General features: G+C 40.6%; 1 non-coding gene across 1 annotated transcript; it reads right to left on the bottom strand.

Moving 5' to 3' along the window:
* Positions 1 to 6920: 6920 nt before the first annotated feature.
* On the bottom strand, positions 6921 to 7027 carry LOC118491906. Its single transcript, XR_004892351.1, has one exon. It is a non-coding gene; the product is annotated as a small nucleolar RNA R71 (small nucleolar RNA).
* Positions 7028 to 23164: the final 16137 nt, after the last annotated feature.

Raw genomic sequence — 23164 nt, 5'->3', positions numbered from 1 at the left:
TGTTATTATGAACACAAAAACCTACAAACAAAAATTAAATAATATCGAAATATTATTTAAAAAAATAAAATAAGGAAATATCATAATTGCTCAGGGATCAAATCACAGGTTTCGGGCTTGACAACACTTGTCAACACTGATCTACTAATGAATGATCTAGACGATTGCCAGTATATTTGTCCTTCTAAACTCATTTTCCTTGACCTTTTTCATATAACTGCCTGTAACAAATTTTATCATGTTTTGATTTCTTAACAATGAACACTCAAACAAATACTAATCAGATCCCGGAGATATAAACAGCACACTCTATCATGCAAGTATCTTCCCTACCACATATTTCACAAGTCCAATCCAGATCTCTGAAATTTTAACTGGGAACTGAAAAGATCCTAAGCAGAGATGGTATAATATACAAATCAAATGAGATTTTCTCAGTTTGATATAGGTTTCTTGGGTTTCTTTTGGGCACTTGAGGGCCTCTTTCGGGTGTTTAATTGATCTACAGAGCGACAACGTACAGCTAGGTCAGCATGTATCTGGATGCAGCAGAAGCTGACGTTGCCTAGCACCTCCAGATCAGCATGTATCTGGATACAGCAGAGGAGGTACATGACTTTTTCAGAGAAAATTTCAGAGGCAGATCAAAATTGTGTGTATCGGGACAACATACAAACATTCAAATAGAAATGAGCTAATTCCAAGTGATTTTCTTTCCTGAGGTCATGTATTAATTAGTTCTGAACAGAAATAGTCAATTCTTCCAGTCTTAAGGATAGAGCCTACCAGCACATCATACTAGAGTCAAACTATTTCGATACTGGTCATACATGTGACGGCCCTCTACCATAATGTGAAGATTTATTTCATTTCCCATGTCATGATGCAATACTTCTTTTTGTATTTTTCAAATTTTTTAATGTTTTTATATTTTTCAAAATTTTCTCCCCCTAAATTTGAGCATAAATAAAAACTACCTAAGAATAGAAAACTTTATGAACAAATTTACCTATGACATAAAACAAAACATGCTCAATCAGTAAAGCGGATCATTTTCAGAAAATCCACAAGCACCTGAAATTTCTAACTGCTAACAGGTTTGGTGAACAAATCGGCAGCATTTGCATCTGTGTCGATTTGCTCCAATTTAATAAGACCTCTGTCAAAGCAGTCACGTATAAAATGAACTTTAATATCAATGTGCTTGGTTTTTGAGTGGAAAACAGGATTTTTCACAATTTGTATGGCAGCATCATTATCACAGTATATGGTAGTCTTAAGATAAGTCAAACCGTAGTCCTGCAATTGATGTTGCATCCACACCACTTGAGAGCAAGATGCCGAAGCGGCAACATATTCTGCTTCAGCTGTGGAAATAGCTACCGTTTGCTGCTTCTTGCATTGCCAAGAAATGATCCTGTCACCCAAAAATTGACATCCAGCAGAGGTGGATTTCCTGTCCTTGTCAGTGCCTCCAAAATTACTGTCAGAAAACGCAAACAGGTCAAAATTCGAATCCCTCGGATACCACAAACCAAACCTAGGTCGGCCTTTAAGGTACCGAAAGATTCGTTTAACAGTAGTAAGATGAGAAGTTTTAGGATTAGCCTGATATCGTGCGCAATTGCAGATAGCAAACATGATGTCAGGACGACTAGCTGTCAGATACATCAATGATCCAATCATAGACCGATAAAGTCGTTGATCAACAAAGGATCCTTCAGCATCTTCAGTTAACAACGGTCTCTCTGCCATTGGAGTTTCGGCCGGTTTAGTGTCAGTGAACTTGAATTTCTTCAGCACATCATCCACATATTTCCCTTGATGAATTAGAATGCCCCGTGAATCTTGTTTAACTTGTAAACCCAAAAACAATGTCATTTCACCGAGTGCACTCATCTCAAACTTCTTTTGCATCACACTCTCAAACTCTTTGCAAAGCTCCTCACTTGTAGACCCGAAGATAATATCACCGACATAAATTTGAACCAAGATTTGATCCTTGCCCACTCTCTTGAAAAACAGAGTCTGATCTATCGTGCCACGTGCATACCCATGAGCCAGAAGATGTTCAGTTAAAGTAGCATACCAAGCTCGTGGTGCTTGGTGCAATCCATACAATGCCTTGTCAAGCTTGTAGGCATATTCTGGATGAACTGGATGAACAAAACCCGGTGGCTGCTCAACAAAAATTTCTTCCTTCACATCTCCATACAGAAACGCTGTCTTGACGTCCATCTGATACACAATGAACCCCATATATGACGCGTAGGCTAAAAAGATCCGAATGGCTTCAAGTCGCGCAACCGGAGCATATACTTCATCATAATCCAGACCCTCTATTTGTTTGAATCCTTGAACCACTAATCGTGCTTTATTTCGAACGATAACTCCTTCAGAATCTTGCTTATTTCTGAAAACCACCGAGTTCCAAGCTTGCGTTTTCCTTTTGGCAACTCCACAAGTTTCCATACTCCTAGCTTCTCGAACTGGTTTAGCTCTTCGTGCATAGCATCAACCCAGCCTGGTTCCTGCAACGCTACATCAATGGTTTTAGGTTCAATTTGAGAAATGTAGCTAGAATATAAGCACAAATTAATGGTTCCTGATTGGCTTCTGGTCTGAACTCCTGCAATCACAGGACCTATCACATTCTCAATAGGATGATTTATTTGAACACTAGTTGGAATGGCAAATTCAGGTATCGTCTCGTCTAGAGATGTGTGTATGTTACTTGACTCCCCCTCATTAGGTGCTACCGGACTGTGACTCACAGGAGTGATTATAGTACATTCTTCAGGAATAGGATCAGCAAACAGTTCTGATCCAGCTGCATTAGTTGAAATTCCACTGGATTGTGCACCTTCAGGAGACGTTTGTTGAGGCAAAGGATGCTGTGTAAAAACCATGCCTGGTGGGTCAATGGTATGATGTCTGAAGCTCCCTTCTGCCTGTTTTTCTTCCTCAGTATCACCAAAAGACAATGGCTAATTTGGAGTAGACACACCTGCATCTGAAGATACACTTGACAAGTTGTTAAATGATTTAAACAAATTTGCATAATCATATAACCAATCTGGTCCAACTCTAGCATCCGTAGCATTTTCTTCGAGCCATTCAATGTTGCACGACTCGACGACCTTTTTAGTTACTTTGTTGTATACTCTATAGGCAGAGCCTTTTGCATATCCAACAAAGAAACATTCGTCCCCTCTGACTTCAAACTTTCCATTAGAGTCCATAAGTAATAATACACATGGACATCCAAAGATACGAAAGTATGAAACCGAAGGTTTACGTCCTTCCAGAATCTCATAAGGAGTTTTCATATGACGTTTATTTATTAAAGCATGATTCTGGACGTAACAAGCCGTGCTAACTGCTTCAGCCCAAAAGAAACTAAGAAGCTTCGAGTCTGCCAGCATAGTTCGTGCAGCCTCGATAAGAGTACGATTTCTTCTTTCAGCCACTCCATTCTGTTGAGGAATTCTTGGTGCACTATACTGACGATCAATTCCCTTTGCAATGCAGAATGTATCCAACGTAGCGTTCTTGAATTCTGTTCCATTGTCAGATCTAATAGCCTTTACTTTGGTGCTCGCTTGATTTTTGTTGGTGCACTTGTGTCTGTACTTTGTCTGTATTTTGTCATGATACAAAACGATGTCTTTTGTTAGTCTGGGTTACGTCTTAGGTTGGTCTGTATATGTGTTTTGATGTAAGTTTGACCAAGTCAACCATCCTCCTGGTTTGACTTGGCCAAACAGTTAACACATAGATTGTAAGTTTGTTGTGTTGAAGGATGTCATCGAAAGATTATTTATATCCTTCGATGAGCTCGAAAGATAACCTTCGATGGATGCAGTTGGACCTCGAAGGATATACCATCCTTCGAGGTATATGTGGATCCTTCGATAGCTGTATGATCGACAGATCATCTTTCGAGCAGTCAATCTGATCCTTCGACCAGTCTAACTGTTATGGGTATATATATGGGTTCACTTCACAGAACAGATTGTGAGACAAAAAGACATCCGATAGAGTTGTTTGTGAGTGAACCAAGTCTTGTAGAGAGCATTTTCAGTTTGGTCAAGGGTTGTAACCGTGTCCACTGAAATACAAGAGAAAACTTTGATATCTTGTGTGTCTACTCTTTCTCTTTGTAGCTTTTGTTCTCATCTAAACTATCGGTTTGCATTCTAGCTTGGATTCCACACTTGCTAGAGTGTTAAACATAACAAGGATAAGGTTTAACCTCAACCTCCGAGAGGGACCTACAAGTGGTATCAGAGTCGTGGCTCTTTTCCTTGTTAAAAACCGAGTTTATACAAGATGATGTGTGTAAAATGCAACATATAAATCACATCAATTAAGGCATAAAACTAACCCTTTTTAAGTACTAATGTTGGAAAAAGAGTGTTTTTGTCTTTCTTTTGTATTTTCAGGATGAAATGAGCTCAAAATCACAAAAGAAGCAAAAAGACAACTAATTCTAGCATAAATACAAGAAAAGGAATAAAAGTAGACTGCCCGGACCCTCAACGGCACCCCCCAAGGCAAAGAAGAGAAAACAGAAGACTGAACACGCCCCGTGTCCAGCGGACACGGGGCCGTGCCCAAGAAGCAGCAGAAAAGACAAACTCGTAGAAGCTTCCATTGCCCACCACGGGGCCGTGTCCAGCGGGCACGGGGGCGTGGTGAAAGTACAGCAGGTGCATTAATTGTAATTGTGAATTACAATTAATGAAGAGAGAGAGTGTCAGACGGGCACGGGGGCGTGTCCAGCGGACACGGGGCCGTGCCCAGCCTTCTGTTCAGCCTATAAATAGGGGTGCTTGGTTTCATTCCATCTCATCCCTTGGCACACCACCTCTCTCACACTCCATCGACCACCCACCACCACCATAACACCATCATCCACCACCATCATCCATTGTCCATCGTAGAGTGTGTGAGTCGTCTCGGGATCCAATATTGATCGTAAGAGTTCTTGACAATCAAGGCCATGTTTGCCTAAGTCTCTTGCATCACTTGGTGAAGACAAGTGTTTAGTATAATACTTTTTATTTTTAATCTTTTGCACTTTTTATTTGGTTTTGTATTAATGACTTTAATAACTAGTTACTTATGTTGAAGGTGATCTTTCCTTATCGTTTGTCCGTGGTGTCTTGGCATTATTTTACTGTCTATATAAAATAAAAGATTTTCACCATTCATATCTCCACGGTCTATATGGAGGTATGTTGGCTACCTGGTCGGGGGTTAAGGGAACGGTTTGGTAAGGGTCTTGCCCTTGTTCAGCGTTTAGAGGTCCTGCTTGGGACCTGGGTCAAATTTAGTAGGATCTCCTTCAATGCCCATAGGTATTGGATGGCGGGGATCCAAACTCTTTGACCCCCTCATAAGTTAACTACTATCAATACTATAACCCGGCTATTTAGGACTGTATCCCTGCTGACTCAGACTACTTAGCCGAGGGTAACGTCACCGCCGAAAGCGGGGCCTACCACAATTTGCATTAATAACTTAATTCATTATCTTTCAATAATCCGACCCTTTAGGATTGTATCCTTGCTGACTCAAACTACTGGGTTGAGGGTAACGTCGCCTTCAAAAGAGGGGCCTACTACAATAACTAAGATAATCTCTTAAACAAGTGCAAAAGTGCGAAAATAATCAAAGGTTATACTAACACACGTGTCGGATCCAAGTGATTCATCTTGTCTATCTGTTTTTTATTTTATTTTATTTTTCAGCATTTAGTTAGTTTTTATTTTTCTTAGTTTAAAACATTTTTCTCACTTTTTGATTTGATTAGACGTTGAGGATAAACCGGTATTAAAAGCTCTTGTGTCCTTGGACGACCTCGGTATCTTACCAACACTATACTACGTCCACGATGGGTGCACTTGCCCATATGTGTGTTTAGTGTTAGTGAATATCGTGTTTTATAAATTTAAAACTTGGCTAAAAGTGTAAAAAGGGCTTAGATATACATCTAAAATATAACACACTTCACGCACATCAAGTTTTTGGCGCCGTTGCCGGGGACACAAGGATTTTAAGAAAGTTAGGAATCAACGGCCTAGTCATATTTTTATTTTTTTTCTTTAATTTTTAGGATTTTTCGTAGATTTACAGCTTCTGCAGAGCTCGGCACGGGGCCGTGCCTGGTCGGACACGGGCCGTGCCCAGCATCGTTACTGGCAGTTTTTGTTTTCCAAGTTACAGAAGGCTGACCACGGGGCCGTGCCGGTGCAACACGGGGCCGTGTCCAACTTCCAGTAACTGGGATCTGGAAAACAATCACTGAAATTCCGACCACGGGCCGTGTTCGCTCAACACGGGGCCGTGGTGAACCTTCTGACCAACATTCTTTTCTGTTTTTATTGCAGGACTTGGAACCCGACGCCAACCTCACGTAGTGTATGAGCTCCAGTTCCAATAAAGACATAAAAGAACAACTAGAAGAACCCGAACGCTTTCTCAGAAAAAGGTTAAAAGCCAAAAACCAAGAGAAGGTTTCGGGTGATCCACCTCCAATGGCGGACCAACGTACCCTTATGGATTATCTACGACCCACCGTAGGTAATCTAGGCGCCGCTATCAATGCTCCGAATGTCGAAGCCAATAACTTCGAACTTCGGCCGCATTTGATACAAATGCTCCAAAACTCCGCAACCTTCCACGGGCTTGCGGACGAGGATCCCCATCTACATATAACTAATTTCTTGGAAATATGTGATACCTTTCGGATCAATGGAGCATCAAACGACGCCATCCGCCTCCGTATGTTTCCCTTCTCACTAAAAGACCGAGCGAAAGCTTGGCTCAATGCCCTCCCAGCTGGATCGGTAAACACCTGGGATGAACTAGCCCAAAAATTTCTATATAAGTATTTCCCTCCTGCTAAAACTGCTAAGTTAATGGCTGAAATTAATACATATTCACAAGAGGACGGGGAATCCTTATATGAAACTTGGGAAAGGTTCAAGGAGCTATTACGCAAGTGTCCCCATCACGGCCTCGCAATATGGCAACAAGTATCCACTTTCTATAATGGATTGTTGCCACACACTAGGCAGACACTTGATTCTAGCTCCGGGGGACTTTTAGGTAATCGACGCCCACACGAAATATATAATCAGATTGAGGAAATTGCTCAAACCAATTTTCAAAGGCATACCCCCCGGGGAAATAAGTCTATCGCCCCGGGCGCCCATAAGGTCGACGAAAGCACTTCTTTACAAGCCCAAATCAAGGCCCTTTCTTCAAAAATAAAAAAATTAGAAATGACAAAAACAGTCTCAGTTATGGCTTGTGAAGGATGTGGTGGGCCACATGAAAATTGGAGTTGCATGAAAGAAACGGACGATCAACAAGAAATGGTAAACTACATTGATAATAGACCTAGGCCGTCGGGTCCCCCAACGGGAACTTACAACCAAGGATGGCGAAACCACCCAAACCTCGGTTGGAGGGAACCCGGCAATAGTAGTAACCAACAAACCCAACAAACAAACTTTCAGCAACCAAGAAATGAGTCACAAAATTTCACTCAGCAACAAGGTGGACGAGAAAGGCTCAAAGATACTATATCTCGCCTCGTCTCTGACACTGATAAGAAAAACTCGGAAAGATTTCTACAATTAGAATCTAATTTTAGAAATCAACAAGCTAGCATTCAAAACATAGAAAAACAATTAAATCAAATAGCTCAAAATTTTTCCGAGAGACCGCAAGGCGCATTACCTAGCAATACCGAAACAAACCCAAAGGCGCAAGTTCACCTCATCACACTACGAAACCGCACCGTAGGGCCTGCAGAAGTGCCACCGCCAACGGAAGAAACAGTGCCGACACCTCTGCAGGAGAAGAACTCTCCTCCGTCACCAGAGCCTACCAAGGCTCCTCGAGTTCCGTACCCCGGTAGGTTAATTCGTCAAAAGACAAATGAGCAATTCGCAAAATTCGAAAGTCTGTTAAAACAATTGCATGTCAATATATCTTTTAACGAAGTCCTAACCCAAATGCCCAAATACTCTAAATTCATGAGGGACTTCCTTACGCATAAGAAGACAATTGAAAATTTGCAATTAGTCAATTTAGGCGAAGAATGCTCTGCCCTTGTGCTCAATAAACTTCCCCAAAAAAAATCGATCCCGGAAGCTTCACGATTCCGTGCTCAATAGGGGAATCGCCCGTTCGCAATGCCTTAGCCGACCTAGGGGCTAGCATTAACCTCATGCCCTCATCAATGTTCAAAAGACTCGGCTTGGGAACCACGAGCCCTACAAAAATGAGCATACAACTCGCTGATCGATCCGTCAAATTCCCACAAGGTGTCATCGAGAATGTCTTGGTAAAGGTAAGCAGATTCGTTTATCCAGCTGACTTTGTCATACTCGATATGGAGGAAGACACCGAGGTCCCCCTTATACTAGGGAGACCCTTCCTTGCCACAGCCCAAGCAGTGGTAGATATCAATGACGGGACACTCACCTTGAGGTATGGGGATGATGAAGTGAAATTCGGAGTTGGGAAGAGAATAGAGGACGACGACCCGGTCAATTACATGAAGGTTATTGATTCGAGCTTGGATGCTGCTCTCCGACGGTGTAACATGGGACGCCAGGCATCCCACTCAGAAAATATATAACCTCGAATCGGGTCTAGCCAAGGACCCTTATAAACGTGGCGCACCACGGAGGCATTCCGCGGAACTATCCTTAGTTTAGTTTAATCTTTTAGTTTTATTTTGCAGAATAAAACACACTCATGGTGGTAATGGATGAAAAGGGGAACGAGAAAAATGGACCCATGCACAAAGAACAGAGCAACCCGACACAAATCTCCATCACAGAAGGCTCAACACGGGCCGTGCCCAACCAACACGACCCCGTGCTGAGCCACCTGCAGAAAAACACCCAGTTCAGGTAACTGGACACGGGCCATGTTCAGCGGACACGCCCCCGTGTCCAGGCTTCTGTTTTAATTCTTTAATTTCTGTTACTGGCACCTGACCACGGGGCCGTGCCCGGTCACCACGAGGTCGTGTCCAGGATGCCAGTAACATAAATCTTTGCTTTTTAACCTACTTTTACACATTCTAATCAACCAAAAAACCTTATTTTTGGACACATTGAGGACAATGTGTAATTTAAGTGTGGGGGGATGCTAAAACCTTGAATTTTGCAAATCCTAAATACAAGCCTTACACAAAACTCTATTGGAACCGCTAAACACCCCAAATTTTTTTAAAAACTTTTTCATTTTTTTTTATCATTTACTTGTCTTAGTTTAAGTTGGGAATAACAAGTTCTAAAAAGGTTATATTTTTACAAATTTACAACCGATAGCGTCGTGATAACAAAGAACCAACATAAGAAAATTACGAAACGGCATAACAAGTCTAGTTAAAAATTCGATTATATATACTTGATCACATTAAAAACTCATTCCCACAAAAGTGAGTTTTGAGCTTTTATTGAGCATAAAAATATACATATTTAGACTAAATGCTCATTTTTCGTTTCTTGTGTGAATAGCCGCTTGGTTCTTACAACTTTAGAACTTGCCACCACGATACATTCCCGGTCCTTACCAACTTAAACCCAGGTAAGTAAGTGATGGAGGCATTAGGACTAACCATATTTTTCTTTCTAAACCATTATTTTTCATTTTTTTTACCACCTACCCAAAATCCCCCTAGATAGCCCCTTTGAGCCTAAACCTTTCATTTTATTACCCCAAAACCCTTTTTACCCACCAAAAAACCCTTTTTATTTTTCACCCTTTATTTTAGTAACAAGCTCGGTTTTTCGTAAACTCGCCTTTTTATGTGATGAAAAAAAAAACAATGATGAAGTCAAAAACAAACAAAAGCTATATAAAAGCTTGTTTGGAGAAATACTTCAAAATAAAAAGTCACTAAAAATAAGGTATGTCACGGAAACCGACGCTTTTTACGATTTTCGCCCTTTTTCTAACTAACCCAACCAACCACCTTTAACCCAAGCCTAACCCTTCACCCCAAAAGTCCTCTTGATATTTACAAAGGTAAAAAGTTAAAAAGGAGGAGGATTGATTGCTTGGCAAGCCTATGGAAGGCGTAAGTTCCATGCCGCTCACGAGTGATTCACTAAAAAAAATCTACACCTTCGGCCGAGTGTTGAGTGATCCCCCGCGAGGTATGTGAACTTGTATATAAATGGAATTTTAATAAGGCATGCTATGCCCGAATAAGTAATTTATCTTATGAAACGTTCAAAATAAATCATAACGAATAGGATTGTAAATAAATAAAAATAAAACTTACAAAGACCTTAGATTCCCGACACTCTAGGACAAGCTAAAAACTTTCTCTTCTACCTATTCCATTTGGGAGTGTAAGCCACATTTAAAGAGTTTTGCTTGAGGACAAGCAAAAGTTCAAGTGTGGGGGTATTTGATGTGTGTAAAATGCAACATATAAATCACATCAATTAAGGCATAAAACTAACCCTTTTTAAGTACTAATGTTGGAAAAAGAGTGTTTTTGTCTTTCTTTTGTATTTTCAGGATGAAATGAGCTCAAAATCACAAAAGAAGCAAAAAGACAACTAATTCTAGCATAAATACAAGAAAAGGAATAAAAGTAGACTGCCCGGACCCTCAACGGCACCCCCCAAGGCAAAGAAGAGAAAACAGAAGACTGAACACGCCCCGTGTCCAGCGGACACGGGGCCGTGCCCAAGAAGCAGCAGAAAAGACAAACTAGTAGAAGCTTCCATTGCCCACCACGGGGCCGTGTCCAGCGGGCACGGGGGCGTGGTGAAAGTACAGCAGGCGCATTAATTGTAATTGCGAATTACAATTAATGAAGAGAGAGAGTGTCAGACGGGCACGGGGGCGTGTCCAGCGGACACGGGGCCGTGCCCAGCCTTCTGTTCAGCCTATAAATAGGGGTGCTTGGTTTCATTCCATCTCATCCCTTGGCACACCACCTCTCTCACACTCCATCCACCACCCACCACCACCATAACACCATCATCCACCACCATCATCCATTGTCCATCGTAGAGTGTGTGAGTCGTCTCGGGATCCAAGATTGATCGTAAGAGTTCTTGACAATCAAGGCCATGTTTGCCTAAGTCTCTTACATCACTTGGTGAAGACAAGTGTTTAGTATAATACTTTTTATTTTTAATCTTTTGCACTTTTTATTTGGTTTTGTATTAATGACTTTAATAACTAGTTACTTATGTTGAAGGTGATCTTTCCTTATCGTTTGTCCGTGGTGTCTTGGCATTATTTTACTGTCTATATAAAATAAAAGATTTTCACCATTCATATCTCCACGGTCTATATGGAGGTATGTTGGCTACCTGGTCGGGGGTTAAGGGAACGGTTTGGTAAGGGTCTTGCCCTTGTTCAGCGTTTAGAGGTCCTGCTTAGGACCTGGGTCAAATTTAGTAGGATCTCCTTCAATGCCCATAGGTATTGGATGGCGGGGATCCAAACTCTTTGACCCCCTCATAAGTTAACTACTATTAATACTATAACCCGGCTATTTAGGACTGTATCCCTGCTGACTCAGACTACTTAGCCGAGGGTAACGTCACCGCCGAAAGCGGGGCCTACCACAATTTGCATTAATAACTTAATTCATTATCTTTCAATAATCCGACCCTTTAGGATTGTATCCTTGCTGACTCAAACTACTGGGTTGAGGGTAACGTCGCCTTCAAAAGAGGGGCCTACTACAATAACTAAGATAATCTCTTAAACAAGTGCAAAAGTGCGAAAATAATCAAAGGTTATACTAACACATGTGTCGGATCCAAGTGATTCATCTTGTCTATCTGTTTTTTATTTTATTTTATTTTTCAGCATTTAGTTAGTTTTTATTTTTCTTAGTTTAAAACATTTTTCTCACTTTTTGATTTGATTAGACGTTGAGGATAAACCGGTATTAAAAGCTCTTGTGTCCTTGGACGACCTCGGGATCTTACCAACACTATACTACGTCCACGATGGGTGCACTTGCCCATATGTGTGTTTAGTGTTAGTGAATATCGTGTTTTATAAATTTAAAACTTGGCTAAAAGTGTAAAAAGGGCTTAAATATACATGTAAAATATAACACACTTCACGCACATCACAAGACTTTGGAGTGTTTGGACAAAACTCACTTGGTTTAGCACCCGTTTTTAGTGTTTTTCTTGGATTTCTTGACGTAAAAACGTGTTCTAAACTAACCGGGTGTGTTAAAGGAAGGTTTGGGTAACTCAAAATCTTGTTTTAAAAGGTTTGGTAATTTCCGGCCAAAATTCTGGCTTACTCCGGTGACCGGTTTCTAGATAAGAACCTTCTATTTTAGGCAATTTTTTATTAGTCAAATCTGAGTTGGTAGAAAGGTGAGGTCTGATCATACCTTTCTGCCGAAAGTTGTCCACCAACCAATCACCTTTTCACCAACCTGTCACCTTTGTGTCAACTGTGTCAGTTCACATCGAAAGATATCCTTCGAGGTCGAAAGATCATCTTTCGATCAAAGGAGGTTCGACAGATATTGATCCTTCGAACATCCTTCGAAGTCTGTGATTTATCTTTCGAGCCAAGGAATCTTTCCGAAGGATATATTGTTCGATCTACTGTTACTATTCGAAAGATAAGGATCCTTCGTCTTGGAGAATCTTTCAAAATCATTGTTCGAAATTCAACAGTGATCTTTCGAACACTGTTGATCCTTCGAACAACTACTATCTTTCGACCCTTATCTATTTAAGTTTAACAGTTTGTGTTTTTCAGGTCTTTCGATCAAGGATCTTTCGGCTGTTTGTTATCATTCAAGTTTTTAACGTAGTTTGTGAAAATTAATTTTTCAAATTTTAAATCAATTTTCACTTAATATATTAATTTTCATAAAATGGGAACAAACGGTCAGTGGGATCCAACCGCGTGGACTACAACAACTTTGACTCCACAATCATCAGCTACGCAATCTGCGTCAGATTTTGATAAAACTGCATGGATGCGAGCTATTGCCCCACCTCAAGCTGCAATGATAACTGCAAATCAATGGGCATTGGTCACAAATCAAAGCAGCAGCATTCAAGCAATGATGCAGAACGACAGTGAAACTGGTACAAGCACAAAACCGCCAAAGCTAAATCACATCAATGATTGGGGATGGTGGAAAGAAAGGCTGAGAACTTATGTTCAGGGGCAAGGTCAAGATCTATGGATGTGTTTCTTCACTGCATTTGACAATGATTTGGAAGTTGCAGGATCTAATCCAACGACTTACAGCACTATGTCGGATGATGATAAGAAGAAATATGAGTTAGAAAAGAAAGCATTCATGATTCTCACACAAGCTCTTCAAAGAGACATTTACCATCAGTTTGTTTACTGCACGACTACTAAAAGCTTGTGGGATATGCTCACGTTAAGATGTGAAGGAAATGCTCAATCTAGAAAGATCAAGCAAGAATTACTGAAGAAAGAGTTTGAAGGATTCACGTGTATGGAGAATGAGACTTTGGCAGAGTTATCTACAAGGTTCCATCACTTGTTGAGCGAGATGTTTGCTTTTAAAGTCACTGCTACTCCACAAGAAATGGTGCAGAGATTCGCTGATAGCTTACCAGCAAAGTGGAGCAGTTTTCTTGAAATTCTCAAAGAAAATTGTGTTCTAGACACAATCACCGTTTATGAGTTAATTCAAAAATTGGAGAACAAGGATGTGGAAGAAAAGCTTAAGGCAAAAAGAACACTAACTCCTCAAAATCCAGAGATGTACTTTGGGATTGCAGGAGGTATCAGTGGAGAAAAACCAGCCTCTCAACACGCGAAGCTTCAAACAGCTTTCATCTCAAACACCGGACCTTCCACAACAAATCAGTTTGATCCTTCAGCATACACGAAGATGTATTCAAGACCAGATTCTTCTTCTCAACAACAGTATGTGCAACCGACAGCTCAGCAATTCACACCACCGCCTTTCTTAGACCCAAACAGAGCTCAGCAGCAACTACCGCAACAGCAAGGGTTTTATGGAAGCTCTTCAAACTTTCAAGCCACTTCCAATCCGAACACAGTCAGATTAGACACTTCCAACTTTTCCAAAGTCACTGTTGAAATAGCCAAGGAGCATATGGAGATGTTGAATACCTTGGTTAGTGCTTATTGTGGATTAGTTGCAGGTTAGATTGGGAATATCAATCTAACCAATGAAGATTATCAGCAAGTGGATAAAGAAGAGTTTGAAATGATGGATATCAAATGGGCTCTTGCTAGTGCAATTCGAAGAGCAAAGGAGTTTATGGAAAGGACGGGGAGAACCAACTTGGAAAGCAACAACAACACCAAGTATGGTTTTGATAAGAATGTTGTCACTTGCTTCAATTGTGGTGAAAAGGGTCACTTCAAGCGGGAGTGTCAGAAGCCACCTAAGCAAGGAAATCAGAATCCCTTCAGGAATCAAGGACAGCCACAACAGCAACAGAACAACAATTCTGTCAGATCAATAGTTCCTGTTGGAGGAAATGCATCTGGATCCACAAACACTAATCCCCACAGAGGATTGGTTGTTCAAGCTGATGAAATCTGCAACTGGAATCTTCAGCTTGGAGAAGGAGGAAATGGTGGAACAGCATGTTATGCTAAAGTGATTGAGAAGGTAGTAGAACCCGTGTCTGCTGGTGAATCTTCAGAAGATGAAGATAGTTCGGGTTATAGTGGGAGCATGAATGGGGAATCACTTGATGCTGGTGATTTGTCAAGTGATGCTTTGGATTTGGAAGTTGATGAGCTTTTGGCTGAAGCTGAAGCATTATGCAAGAGGAGATCTATTCTCTGCCAGAAATCTGCTGGAACTTCCGAGAAGCTTGCAAAGTTTTTCTCTGAAGATGGATCTTTTTCTTTTCATACAGCCTTTATGGCTCACGTAGAAGGTCAAACTTCTCAGGTATGTGATACTAATTCTGACTCTATTTCTGTTCCTATTGAATGTGCAAAGTGTTTAAAATATGCAGAAAAGGAAAGTCAGTTTGAAATCACACACAAACACAATCAAGAATTGATTGTAGATCTTTCTAAAGCAACCGAAGCTAACTTGTTTTTAACCAGAAATGAAAAGGAATTTAAAGCAACAATTGCGTCATTAAGACATGATGTTTCAGAATTACAAAAGGCTGTTTTTCGAAAACAACATGCTAACAATAATCTTATTGACACAATTGAAAAGCAAATGGTAGAGTTAGCAACAGCTCGATGTGAATGTGAGACAATCAAGCAGAAATTGGAAAGCTATTCCAATTCCCGCTATGTATTGGATCACATTATTGATGTTCAAAAGAAAAAGGGGGATACAAAATGTATTGGATTCAAATCATGCCCTCCCCCAATGAATCACAATTACTCCAAATTGTCTGATGACGAGGATATGCCCCGTTTTGAACCTACTGTGCCACTCGGTCTAGATGACTTTGCAGCAGGCCTAGGGTTCACAACTGGTACATCATCCTCAGGTCAATCAGAATCTGAGAATGTGACAGATTCATCGTGTGTTAAGGAACAGAGTCCTCCCATTATTGAGGATGCTGATTCTTCGGACAATGAATCTGAAGAAATTGTGAAACAACAGTCTAACTCGGTTACAACAGATATTCCTATCGAGAATCACATTCTGTGTGATCCACCAGTGAAACCGAGTAAGACTGAAATGTCAAAAGCAATGGAATCCCTTGTAGTTAGCTCTGAAGGGAATAACTTGTTGTATACGCTCAAAGGAGATAGCAAAATCTACTCTAACAAAGATTTTCCAATTAAAAATGTAAATCAAGATTTAATTGAGCAAATTTTTGAAGGATGCACTGATAAGTTTTTGGGGAACAAAAGTGGCAAAGTAACAGTCACTCAATGTGATCCAATTTCGTGTGAACAAATTAGAAAACAATACGGAAACCAAAAACTACCAATTGAGCGAAAACAACAAGACAACTCCGGAAAGGGTAAGGTACAGGGAAAGAAGGCTCAGAACAAGAATGTTCAAGCACCTAAAGTTCAGCAGCCTAAGACTGAACAACCAAAGGTTCAACAACCTAAAGTTGAACAGTCTAAGGCTACTCAACCTAAGGCTGCACAACCTAAAATTCAACAATCAAGGGTTGAGCAACCTAAGGTTCAACAACAAAAGGTGCAAAACAAAAGAGCTTCTGTTAAGAGACAAGAACCAAAAATGAACTTTGTTGGATCCACTGGTTCAGACAAACTTGAAACATTTCAGGATAAATCTAACGTTGATTTTGTAAAACAAGTTAGAATTTTAAAACGAAATGATCAGAACAATTACACCCAACACACCAACGGATGTGATTTAGGTCCTAGTACGTCTAGATCACAAAGTTCATTGTCTGGTTCTTCGTCTGGTCATCAACATGTTTCTCCGAGGTTTGTAGAGCGGAGAACATGTTTTGAATGTGGCACAGTTGGGCATATTGTAAGATATTGCCCATACCTGCAAAAGCTGAAGTCAAAAACGAGTGCTCCCCAAGAAATCAATTACCAAAAACGACCAGTTTCCCCGAAACAGGACCCACGTGTCTTGAAAGAAAGGGAAAAGAAGCTAAAGCAAAAGAATCAAAAGGTAATTGAAAAGGCCTTAAAATCAGAGGTCAAAGAAGAAAAACCTGTACAAGCAAAACCTGAAACTGTAAAACCAGTAAATGCTAAAACAATAAATTCAAATACTGGTAAACGACAAACAGCTTGGAAGCAAAAGCAGGTAATTCAATCAGGGGGACCACCACAAGTTCTTTTTCCTAATCATCAAGTGATTGAGATCACCTTCCTTGATGATCAAGGACGACCCAAGTCCACAAAGGCTTGGGTCCCCCTCTCAAACTGATAAGTTAGTTGCATGTGCAGGCGGCTCCAGGAGGAACTATTAATAGTCATTGGATTGTTGATAGTGGGGCTTCCAGGCACATGACGGGCGACTATCGTCTTCTTTTCGATGTGCGAAGTATAAGAGGAGGTTATGTCGCGTTTGCTGGAGACAAAGGAGGGTATATCACCGGCGAGGGAATGATCTCAAATGGAATTGTGAGTTTCGACAAAATCAATTATGTGCAACAGTTGGATCACAATCTCCTGAGTGTTTCTCAGATTTGCGACAAGAAGTTCACCGTGCATTTTGATGATGCCGGTTGTTATGTGCTGAAGCCAGGATTCAAGATTCCCGCAGAATGGATTCTCTTATTAGCACCAAGAGTTAATGATTTGTATGTCCTTGATATGAGCCAAGCAATAACTAAGTCCAAACAAGTTACTTGCTTTATTTCAAAAGCCACTGACAAGGAGACGATCTCTTGGCACAGACGGATGGGTCATATTCACCTCAGAAAAATGAATCACCTTGTCAAAAACAATTTGGTGAGAGGTGTCAATGTGAAGAATTTTTAACTTCAAGATGTCTGTGTGCCGTGTCAGAAAGGGAAGCAAATCAAGAAATCACATCCATTGAAAAAGGTTAACACTGTAAACATGCCACTCGAACGTCTGCATATGGACCTTTTCGGCCCAGTCAAACACAAGAGTGTGCACGAGGAGGTTTTCTGCTTGGTAGTCACTGATGACTATTCAAGATTTTCATGGGTTGACTTCATGGTTCACAAGAGCGAGACTCCAGAAATTCTAAAGAATTTGATCACCTTGTTGGAAAATCTTTATAATCTAAAGGTGAGGCGAATTCGAAGCGACAACGGAACCGAGTTCAAAAACAGGGTTATGGATGAATTTTGCACTGCAAAAGGAATCCTTCATGAATACAGCTCTCGGTACACACCACAACAAAATGGAGTCGCTGAAAGAAAGAACAGAACCTTAATTGAGACTGCAAGAACCATGTTGGTTGAGTCTCAGCTTCCAGTTTGATTCTGGACTGAAGCTGTTGCCTCGGCTTGCTACACGTTAAACAGGGTTCTCACAGTGAAAAGACATGGCAAAACGTGCTTCGAACTCCTACACAAGAAGACTCCTGCCTTGGAATATCTAGAACCTTTTGGAGCACCATGTACCATGATTGAGCCTGATGGGAAGTTTGGTGCCAAAGCTATCGAAGGTTACTTCCTTGGGTATGCTACTCCTAATCTGCGAGTATGGAACCTGACTACCAAGAAGATTCAAGAATGGGGTGAAGTAAGAGTTCAAAGATATTCTAATCCTCCGAAGCCTTCTGGAGATCCATGGATGTTCGATTATGATGGTCTTTTCGACTCATTTAATCTGCCGACATTTGATGATGACAATGCAATTGCTCAAATATTGTCTGAAAGCGAGAATGCGACTGGCTCTCAGTTAGCTCGCCCAATCATTGTTGACTCACAAGCATCTTCTTCTGTCAACAATCTCGTTTGAAATGAGGTGTTTAATGATGCTGTCGATTACAATTTGTCATCGGAAGATGAGGAGTATGTTGATGCAAATGATGGTGAAGCACCGCGTCCGGTTCAAGGTACTTCAGAAGCAACGGATCCAGTGTCTGCGCCAATTATACAAGAAGAAAATGCATCATCTTCTACAACTCAACAGCTTCAGAATGATATCGGGAATTTAAATATCAATAACTTGAGGTCAAATGTTGAAATTCCTCCAGTTTCTGAAACCCGAATTCATAACATTCATCCTCAGCAGAATATTATAGGTGATGTTCTCAGTGGTGTAAGGACAAGGAATCAAATCAGAAATAACGAAAATGCTGGCTTGTATGCTGAGATACGAAAATCGAGACAAAGCTACAGCCAAGGGGGAGTTTGTTGGTGCACTTGTGTCTGTACTTTGTCTGTATTTTGTCATGATACAAAACGATGTCTTTTGTTAGTCTGGGTTACGTCTTAGGTTGGTCTGTATATGTGTTTTGATGTAAGTTTGACCAAGTCAACCATCCTCCTGGTTTGACTTGGCCAAACAGTTAACACATAGATTGTAAGTTTGCTGTGTCGAAGGATGTCATCGAAGGATTGTTTATATCCTTCGATGAGCTCGAAAGATAACCTTCGATGGATGCAGTTGGACCTCGAAGGATATACCATCCTTCGAGGTATATGTGGATCCTTCGATAGCTGTATGATCGACAGATCATCTTTCGAGCAGTCAATCTGATCCTTCGACCAGTCTAACTGTTATGGGTATATATATGGGTTCACTTCACAGAACAGATGGTAAGACATTTGTGAGACATTGGATAGACATTGTGAGTGATCCAAGTCTTGTAGAGAGCATTTTCAGTTTGGTCAAGGGCTGTAACGGTGTCCACTGAAATACAAGAGAAAACTTTGATATCTTGTGTGTCTACTCTTTCTCTTTGTAGCTTTTGTTTTCATCTAAACTATCGGTTTGCATTTTAGCTTGGATTCCGCACTTGCTAGAGTGTTAAACATAACAAGGATAAGGTTTAACCTCAACCTCCGAGAGGGACCTACAAGTGGTATCAGAGCCGTGGCTCTTTTCCTTGTTAAAAACCGAGTTTATACAAGAAGAAAATGCATCATCTTCTACAACTCAACAGCTTCAGAATGATATCGGGAATTTAAATATCAATAACTTGAGGTCAAATGTTGAAATTCCTCCAGTTTCTGAAACCCGAATTCATAACATTCATCCTCAGCAGAATATTATAGGTGATGTTCTCAGTGGTGTAAGGACAAGGAACCAAATCAGAAATAACGAAAATGCTGGCTAGTATGCTGAGATACGAGAATCGGGACAACAAAATGATTGGTCTTTCGCCTGCTATGTTAGCCAAGAAGAGCCTAGATCTTGGAAGGAGGCATTGAAAGATGATTCCTGGGTGGAAGCCATGCAAGAAGAACTTCAGCAGTTCGAGAAGTTGGGCGTATGGAAATTGGTTGATAGGCCCGACAACTACAAGAAGATCGGAACTCGTTGGGTGTTTAAGTGCAAGAAGGACGACCGTGGAATTGTTGTCCGAAACAAAGCAAGGTTAGTTGTTCAAGGCTTCAGTCAGATAGAAGGCATTGACTACAATGAAGTGTATGCACCTGTTGCACGTCTGGAGGCTATTAGAATCTTTCTAGCCTACGCATCCTTTAAGAAATTCAAGGTGTACCAGATGGATGTTAAAAGTGCTTTTCTTCACGGAGTAGTCGAAGAGGAAGTATATGTCGAGCAACCACCGGGATTTGAAGATCCATTACATCCTGACAGAGTTTTACTGCTTAACAAGGCGTTATATGGTTTTCATCAAGCGCCTCGAGCCTGGTATGAGACACTGTCTACCTACCTGCTGAACAACGGGTTTAGACGGGGTTTGATCGATTGTACCCTCTTCATCAAAAAAAAAGGTGAAGATCTTATGTTGGTACAAGTGTACGTCGATGACATTATCTTTGGTTCTACCGATGATAAGTTATGCAAGGAATTTGAGAAGGTGACGCAAGATCGATTCGAGATGAGTGCGATGGGTGAAATGACGTTCTTCTTGGGTTTGCAAGTTAATCAGTCCGAATCTGGAATTTTTATCCATCAAACCAAGTACGTCGGAGACATCTTGAGCCGGTTCCAGATGTCCGATTCGAAGCCAATTTCTACTCCTCTTCCGCAGAATCACGGGATTACTCCGGATGAAAAAGGGGATGCTGTAGACTCTTCACTTTATCGTGCTATGATTGGATCTTTAATGTATCTCACCGCATCAAGACCCGACATTATGTATCCAACGTGCCTTCTCGCCAGATACCAAGCAAATCCGAAGGTCTCTCACTATGCTGCTGTCAAACGGATTTTTCGTTATCTGAAGGGTTGCCCTGACACTGGTTTATGGTACCCTAAGGATGATAACTTCGATCTCAAGGCTTACAGTGATTCTGATTTCGGCGGCTGCAAGAAAGATGGCAAATCAACTACAGCAGGATGTCAGTTCTTAGGCAATCGCCTAGTCACTTGGCAGTGCAAGAAGCAGACATGTGTGGCTACGTCTACATGTGAAGCGGAATACATTGCTGCGTCTAGTTGCTGCTCCCAGGTTCTATGGATCCAACAACAGATGCGGGACTACGGTTTTGAATTCCTGACTACTCCTATTTATGTTGATAATTCTGCTGCATTACAGATCACTAGAAATCCTGTACAGCACTCAAAAACGAAGCACATCGATATTAAATATCACTTCATACGTGATTGCTTTGAAAAGAGACTTATCGATGTGGTTCACATTCATACCGATCACCAACGTGCCGACCTTTTTACCAAAGCATTTGATAAATCAAGATTCGATTATTTACTTTTGGTAAACGGCATAAAGGTGAAGCAAGAGTAAACCAACATCGGAAAATCATTTTTGTAAATACCTTTGTGTTTTAAATTTATCTTAGTTGGTTGATTTTAGGGGGAGTAAATCCAAAAATCTGAAAATCCAAAAACATCGAAAAATTTCAAAAACACAAAAACAATAGAAAAACAAAAATGAGTTTCCTGACGAGCAAAAGAGAAAATGATAGTACATCAGTGGTCTATATAAACCTCTTTAAACCTTAAATGAAAAACGATAAGCAGCTCTATATAAGATGTATCGGTAGGCTCACAATCATTTTAAAGTGTGCAGGGTGATATAAACTTAAATCGACTGAAGAACAGGTGGGAACCATTCATTGGCATATGGTCTTAGTACCGAAATTTCGTTTGATAGATTGCCGAGGTTCTGAGATATTCGGTCTTTATGCTGCTTATCATCTGGGTATCATGGTTGTTTCTTTTACCGAAAAATAACGGGGACGCAAGTCTAGATCTTCCATGATACTATACATACGTGTACATACTGCATTCGACCTCAATAAGTGATAAACAATCACATGTCCAAACAAAATAAGTGATAAAATATCACATTTATCCGGGAGTCAAGTTCGTCTCTCTGCTGTACGGAAGTACTGACCTGTTCACGGACTTGCTCCTGTTCCCTCATGCATATGAAAATCAAGTTCCTCATCAATAAGTGATTATATCACATAGGGCTTGTTTTCAAATCAAAATAAGTGAGAATCTCACATCATATACGGTCAAACAGATGATAATCGGTATACTCACCGGTAAGATGAACACTCGTGCATACCTTGATACGGGAATGTGTCGTGATGTGGATGAACACCGGTCGGTAAGTATAAATCATACCTTAACGTATCCCCTCGCCATGATTACATCTGATAAGTTGAGCTTAAGTGGACAACAATACCGATAATTGTTATAGGATGCTTATCTTAATGTTAACTAACTGAACAACAAGAGTGTTTTGACATGACCGTACACTGATATGATTCTCTTACCCTCGAAACTCGCAAAAAGAATGTCTGTATATATTTATTTACTGCTTAACTTTTATTGTCTTATTTTAAACAGTTTTGTCGTTTGGTGCATATCAGCACGACATTAGCGGGGATGTTGTTTGATAACACTCAAAGGATATTAAAATCGTTGTCTTTTAATTTATTCAAAAAAATACCAAAAAGATTTTAGGTGTGTTTCAATATAAACTTTATAAAAGCCAAAAAGATTTTATTTCTATCTTATTTTCAATCGTACGATGTTGGATCTCGAGTCTTCGTTACCTGAAACCTGACTGAAAACCGAATTGACTAAATCTTCATAAACGGTCGAAATTTGCAAGTTTTGAAAGTTGGAAACTAAAACTGACAAATTTACTAAACTTTCAAACTGTCGGACGGTGTTCGATTGTGACATGGTCATTCGTGTGTCATTTGTTTATGTTGACTATATTCCAAGCAGTTGTTCTCATTACGCGTTTAGATTTCCTGCATGTGCAAATTCTAAAGGCAAGGAGAACATGGTCGATGACAAGCTTCGGAATGAAGACACGAAGTGAAGGCACTCAAGTGATGAAGATGATCGAGTTGCCGCTGACCATCATCAACACCACAAGGATCTCAAGCTATAAGGATCAAGTATTTCACGAGCATAACTCAAGGGGGAGCTTGTGTTAAGGGGGAGTTTGTCAACACACTTCCTACATGAAACGGGGAGTTTGTTGATACACTTTCTGCTTTCAAGACGTGAAGACCTTGAAGATCCTCCGACATTGAAGACTTGAAACGACGTCAGAGACTTGAAGACACGAAAATCGAGACAAAGCTACAGCCAAGGGGGA

Source organism: Helianthus annuus, chromosome 4, assembly GCF_002127325.2.
Source record: "Helianthus annuus cultivar XRQ/B chromosome 4, HanXRQr2.0-SUNRISE, whole genome shotgun sequence".
Taxonomy (NCBI): Eukaryota; Viridiplantae; Streptophyta; class Magnoliopsida; order Asterales; family Asteraceae; genus Helianthus; species Helianthus annuus.
The sequence above is the reverse complement of the archived record's forward strand: the minus strand, read 5'-3'. Positions and strand labels throughout refer to the sequence as shown.